Consider the following 6,470-nt stretch of genomic DNA (forward strand, 5'->3'; position numbering starts at 1 on the left):
ATTGCAAGATAAAGGGAAATTAAACGCTGAAGAAATATTAGATAATCAAAATTGATGATTATTTTGTTCTTAAAACAACAAAAAGTAGTATTATTTTCAATATTCATGTGCAATAAAAGTTGAAATTAACATACGATTGTAAAGCAGCGCTGCAGAGAAATTTTAAGATTAAATGTATTTTACAAATATGATATCGCATAAAATATCATTGACTTTTATTGTTCCTTTGTATTATTATTCAACTGTTACTTGCCTGTGCTAACAGTCTTGATGGATGTTGCACTCAATCATCAACCCTTATGTTTCATTTTAAAGTGTATGTTATTTGACCCCAAAAGAATATGCCGTATAGTTAATAAGTCTTTTCTATGAAATAAAAGTTAATGTTAAATAACAAGGCTCCAGAGGGGATCGAACCCTCGACCTCCTGTTTACTAGACAGGCGCTCTAACCACTGAGCTATGGAGCCGTTAGGATAATACCCAGAAAACATATGTAACAATTTGATTGTATTGATTTACAAGTATCAAAATTATATATTTAAACGAATTAAACATTAATTGGTTGAAATGCACGCACATGCCGCGTGACCCATTTTAAGTTAAATCATTCTTATTAAGCTTCATGCCAATCTTATTTTGAAATAATTTGGCAACGCTTATTATATCTTATATTAAAAAAAAAACGTTGTTTACATGTGAATAAGAAACTGAATAATGGTGTGTTACCTTCCTTGATCATTACTTTTAGCCGCCAAACCGTAATTATTGTGTCTCTTCTTCAGTCGTTTAAAGGAGGAATGTATACTACTTCACTTAAGGATAATAACATTGATTTGGTGAATTCATGTAACAAACTTTATAGTCATTTCATGGAAACATAGAACTATATTATGTAACAGTATCAACTACTAGCTGTTTATATTGTCAAGAGATATTCATTATATTTTTGATGTCGAGAAACAATTTCCTTTAGTTGTTAAAGATGTCATTTATATAAATTTCCTGTCAATTTTCACTTTTTTTGTGTCTAGGACTTTCCTATTTATCCTTATCATAATTCAATAATCTTGACAAATTGCATAAGCAATATAAACATTAGAATGTTTATGTATGTAGAGATGAATTTAAGAATCTCTTGCGACAAATCTTAAAAAATAGAAAATATTTTTTTTTTGTCTTACGCTCCTACACAAGTCTTATTAAAGAAAAATAAAAATAAAAACATCAAGAAAATTGAGTTCCCAACAAAGAGCTAAGACATCAATGTGTCTGATTATGAGAAGAGGGACATCGCGTACATTTTTCAATATAACATTCAAACGAATTAAACCTATTTTAGAAAATCGGTTAATGAACAGAACGGACTAATTATTCAAAAGTGGTGTGGGACCTTTTTTCCATAAGGTTAAAATAAAAAAGCAAACTAAAAGAATATGTTTTTATTGCAAGGTAAATTTAAGCAAAGAAAGTGATTACAAATCATGCTCGACAGAACCGTATTAAAGGGAATTATGATAATATGTATGTATACTACAGGAAAATATCATCAAGGCCAGATTGGTCAACAAAATAAATTGCAATTATCAAAATTATAAACTTGAAAATAAAACAACAAAAGCATGCTGCAGTCTTCCTTCAACTATTTTGTCTTTCGTGAATCCTATAACATTATTTATTTCCATTTAAAATGAATTCGATCATTTTTCTATACTCTGTATATTCTCCATGCTAAATAATCTATTACATGTAATTAAATTACCCACATAATTTTTAATTGGTTGTATATTTTTGTTAGCTATATGTGTTGCTGATCATAAATCTTTACTTTTCCATTTAAAATGCCAAGTTGTATAAACAAGTGATATGATGAAAAGTATGTTATCTTATCTGTGGAGAACACTAAAAGAGAGTGTCTGTGAAAATCGTTTTACTTTTGCGCAAATCAAACACAGTGCAAGAAGCAGAAAAGAGAAAATTGCTTTTTGTAGATTCTACGAAACATCTGAATTTGATTCATGCTTTTGTAGGTCACTGATATAAATACATGTATTGCTTTCAAAGAATCAAAGTGACAAGACTTTTTTTGCTGATGATCCTTAGAACGCTTAGTGGAACTGCATGTATTGTCTTCCCCGGCAATTTTTGAACTGGTAATTAAAGCGGACACTTTTCTTCTTAAGGCTCATTTGAGATAGAGATGACATGATAATACCAAATAAGACTTGTATACATGTACATAGAGCAGTTTTGTGGTTGCATTCTCCAGGTTTAAGGGCAATTTTTCGTATTCGATCTATTTGTCGTTTAGCGAACATGGTATCAAAATATTACAGAACACTTTGTGAAACATCATGTTCATGTAAACCAAGATGCCCTTCCCATAATTGAATCTGCCGATAATGAAAGAGGACAGTTTTATTTGGCTTAAGGCTTATCAAGATTGAGGAAGTCATTACAATACGTACCTGAAATCTGCTAGGGACCAGACATGCTTTAATGAACGCGAAGGAGGTGTTTTGAATGTAAATACGAACTGATATAGAGTGTACATATACCTTCACCTTTGACAGTCTGACCTCTGAATTGCGCTAGCTAGAAGAAAAATATAATTCGTTACAGACTGGCATTATTATGTTGAGCAAAAAAAAATGCTACTAGTGTTTTAGATCATTTAGATCTTACCATTTAGGTGTAAAAGTAATAACTTTGACACAAAGCCGTTTTTTGTATTATATTTGCAGGCTGCTTTGAATGAAATAGTATCTAAAATAATATACGGAAAAAACGGTATTCACAAAATAGATAAGTAAATCATGATCATGGGGATCAAACGTTTTTAAATCTGTTTATCAAAGACAGGTTTATTATATTGTCTAATTATTAAACTGTATAAAAATGTTTAAAAAATGCACCGAAAATAATGGATTATTTCTCTGCCTAATGCGTGGTACAAATAGAATTAGTACAGTGTACAAGTGTTTCTTGCAAACTAATCTAATGTTATTGCGGTGTGTATACATATATTTGCATTTCTTTTAGTAAATGATACTACCGACTGACTGGATATCGCTAAAAATATATTGACATTATAATACTTGTTATTGTAGTTCAGTTATATTTTGAAGTCGATTTTATTTCATTAAAATTTGATTGTCCGTCCTGTTACTGAACAAAATAAAAAAGAAACACGTCCGAAAATGCATGTTTGGTATGATTTCATCATCAATGCACTGCTTTTCACGCCCTTTTCAGTCTTATTTTCCTAACAGTATGCATTTTGCTTCTTGATAACAAAATAACACAATTGAACTCATTCAAAATTAAATAACAGTTCAGTGCAGTCAATTGGCAATCAGCATTATGTTATACAATTGCAGTTTACAACATACTCAACTTATCGGAAATGAAAACATACACGAAATATATTATCAGAAAGAAAAGATCAGGAACCAAAATCAATACAAATCTCCCATCTGAACCTCAATATAATCTTTTATAAATAAAAAAACTTGATGCTCTCAGTTGTAGTCCTCAAAACAAAATTTTATTGACTTAATCTAAATCAGTTGTCTAAATTCCGGGAAACGGAAATTTTGAACCATTAATATTTTGCATCATGCAACAACGTATGACGTCATATAACAAATATAATTCATATTCTACATATTCTTGCGTAATACAATATCTCTAGTGAATTTGTTACCGGATTAAAGACATAATTTTTGACAGTTTATGTTTCATTAAGAGTCGCACAAAATATTTTTTGTTATTTATATATATTTACTTGTCAGAAGCCATAAATTGCCTGTTTTGCGAGTGTCTCGTACCATTTTTTCAAGATACTCATTCCTTACATGTCTAGCCATCGGATACATAAACCATTACAGAATATGCTTATTTATTTATTCACGAAAATAGACAGGACAAAATATCAGTGTCATAAATAATTATATTTCGATACGTCAAAAATATTTGAATTTCTTTCAAACACGCGTTTGTCCTTTAACAGCAACATGCATTTTAAAAAAAATATATCTGTGGCTGTCTGCATGTTTGGGTTGAATTTTTTTTGGAAATGTTCATAATGCTTAAATGAGGTAAAATATGTTTGTTACCGGAATGTTTATGAAATGTCAGTGAAAATTTATAACAGCACCAATTCCTTGTGTTTAAGTTACTTTATTGCTGTCCCTCAAACGTGCATACATAGCAATGAATACAAGTTATTGCACATATTCATTATTACTAAGTGCGTTATATTTTCGAACAAAAAGTCCGTTGTTTACATTATATGTATATTTTATCATTGAAAGTCCTTAAGCATTTTTTTCTTTATTCCACATTTTTACATAATATTTTGCAATTCACAAATTAAAATGAAAAACGACATGTTCAGTTTGAATATATTTCAATTCATAACATTTCGCATGTTCCGATTAGATTGTTTTTCCCTATTGTACCATGAATGCTTTTAACTTTCTACATTTAATTTATTGATTCTTTCAGTTATTTTATTTGTTTCGTTCCAGATATGCTTGTAGCATAAATAGCAAATTATTATTTCGAACAACTTACATGTCCCTTTTCTAAGACGAAGATTTCAAAGAATCACTCTTGACCTTTGGAAATATGTTCTGTTTTATTGTTAGTCATTTGTCTTTAATTTTAGTCTTTCTTTGTTTTCTTTACAAACAATCTGTTTTAAGATCATTTCTTTTATTACTATTTATTATTATTACTGTTCTCCTCTTAACTTTTAAACTATAATCTAGAGAGGAGCCTCGATGATATAACATATTATAAATAAGCCCTATCATATTTAGTCTAGTGGTTCTGAAGAATGCGTACACAGTCGGAAGTAACTATATATTTGAAAACGGATTCAAAATAGGATACTATCTTTAACGTAAATGTCACTACAAGGAGAACAAAATTCTTGATTCGTAGCGCAATTTTTCATTTAATGCTGGCAATTATCAATCTACTTAGTGGCCCAGTCACGTGACAGGTTGCTCATACCATAATCAGTGAAATAAGCAAGATTTGTTATGAGACTTCATAAGACCAGAAAACTTCAGTTGAAATGCTAAGTAGATAAAAGAATTGCATGATTATTTTGGTTTAAAAACCAGAACAAAGCGTGTCATTATTTACAAGTATTCGTGATAAGACAATAAGAAATTAAAATAAACATACGGCATGTTAACGTTCAATTAATATGAATATTAAACAAATGATACCATATTCGCAATTAATCATTGACGCTCCTTACCTAAATGATATTCTGTGGATCCTCATTCGAAACTGCTTACTTGCCTCTCGCTAGTGGCGCGCGTCCACGTAAAAATGGATGTTGCAACTCGCACATCATATATCCTGTTCCAAATTTTATGACTATGTTATGTAGCCCACAAAAGAACTAATGCCGTTTATAGATAATGTCTATATCTATGAAAATTAAAATACTTAAATAACACTGCTCCAGAAGTTGAAATCGAACCCTCGACCTCCTGTTTACTAGAAGGCGCTCTAACCACTGAGCTATGGGGCCGTTATGATTAGAGCCAGAAAAATATGTATAGTAACAATTCAAGAATATATAATATTACAGATATTCAGAATACTATACCTAAAAATATCACACAGTAATCATTGCTTCTGTATCCGCGTTAGTAAATACACGCCATGTCGCGTGATCCAATTTTAAGTTTAAGATCTCGTAATCAATTGTCATTTCTATTTGAAAATAATTAACCAACCTTCATATCTTACTTACACAAATCGTCTCTGAACATGTGACTAATAAAACTTAATATTAGGTTATGTTACTTTCCTTGATAAGGGTCTTTTAGCCCCAAAACTTGTAGAATCATTTGTTCTCTTCTGATGGAATGTGTATTTGTCTTCGCCCAAGAAAATAAGGCCAAATGATTAGATCCATTAATAAACATTTCACGAATTCATTCTACATATCGATAAAGTCAATTAATAAAACAAATAAGTTCACTCTAAAACATAGAACTATATTTTAGAATCAACTGATAGCTGTTTATATTGTCTAGAGACATTCATTATATTTTTGATGTCGAGAAACAATTTCCTTCAGTTGTTAAAAATGTCATTTATATAAAATTTTCTGTCAATTTTCACATTTTTGTGTCTAGGACTTTCCTATTTACCCGTATCATAATTCAATAAACTTGACAAATTGCATAAACAATATAAACATTAGTATGTATATGTATGTAGAGATGAATTTAAGAATCTCTTGCAACAAATCTTAAACTAAAAATAGAAAAATATCTAAAAATGTTTTCTGTTTTACGCTCCTACATAAGTCTTTTTAAAGAAAAATAAAAACATCAAGAAAATTGAGAAAAAGAGCTAAGACATCATTGTGTCTGATTACTGAGAAGAGGGACATCGCGAACATTTTTCCCATATAACATTCAAACGAATTAAATCTTT

At 30.0% G+C, this 6,470-nt stretch overlaps 1 non-coding gene across 1 annotated transcript; it reads right to left on the minus strand.

Annotated features, from left to right (window-relative positions):
• Positions 1–396: 396 nt before the first annotated feature.
• Positions 397–469, minus strand: Trnat-agu (transfer RNA threonine (anticodon AGU)). Its single transcript has one exon. It is a non-coding gene; the product is annotated as a tRNA-Thr (tRNA).
• Positions 470–6,470: the final 6,001 nt, after the last annotated feature.

This window comes from Ruditapes philippinarum, unplaced genomic scaffold (assembly GCF_026571515.1).
Source record: "Ruditapes philippinarum isolate M1 unplaced genomic scaffold, ASM2657151v2 ctg5326_1_1_1_1, whole genome shotgun sequence".
Taxonomy (NCBI): Eukaryota; Metazoa; Mollusca; class Bivalvia; order Venerida; family Veneridae; genus Ruditapes; species Ruditapes philippinarum.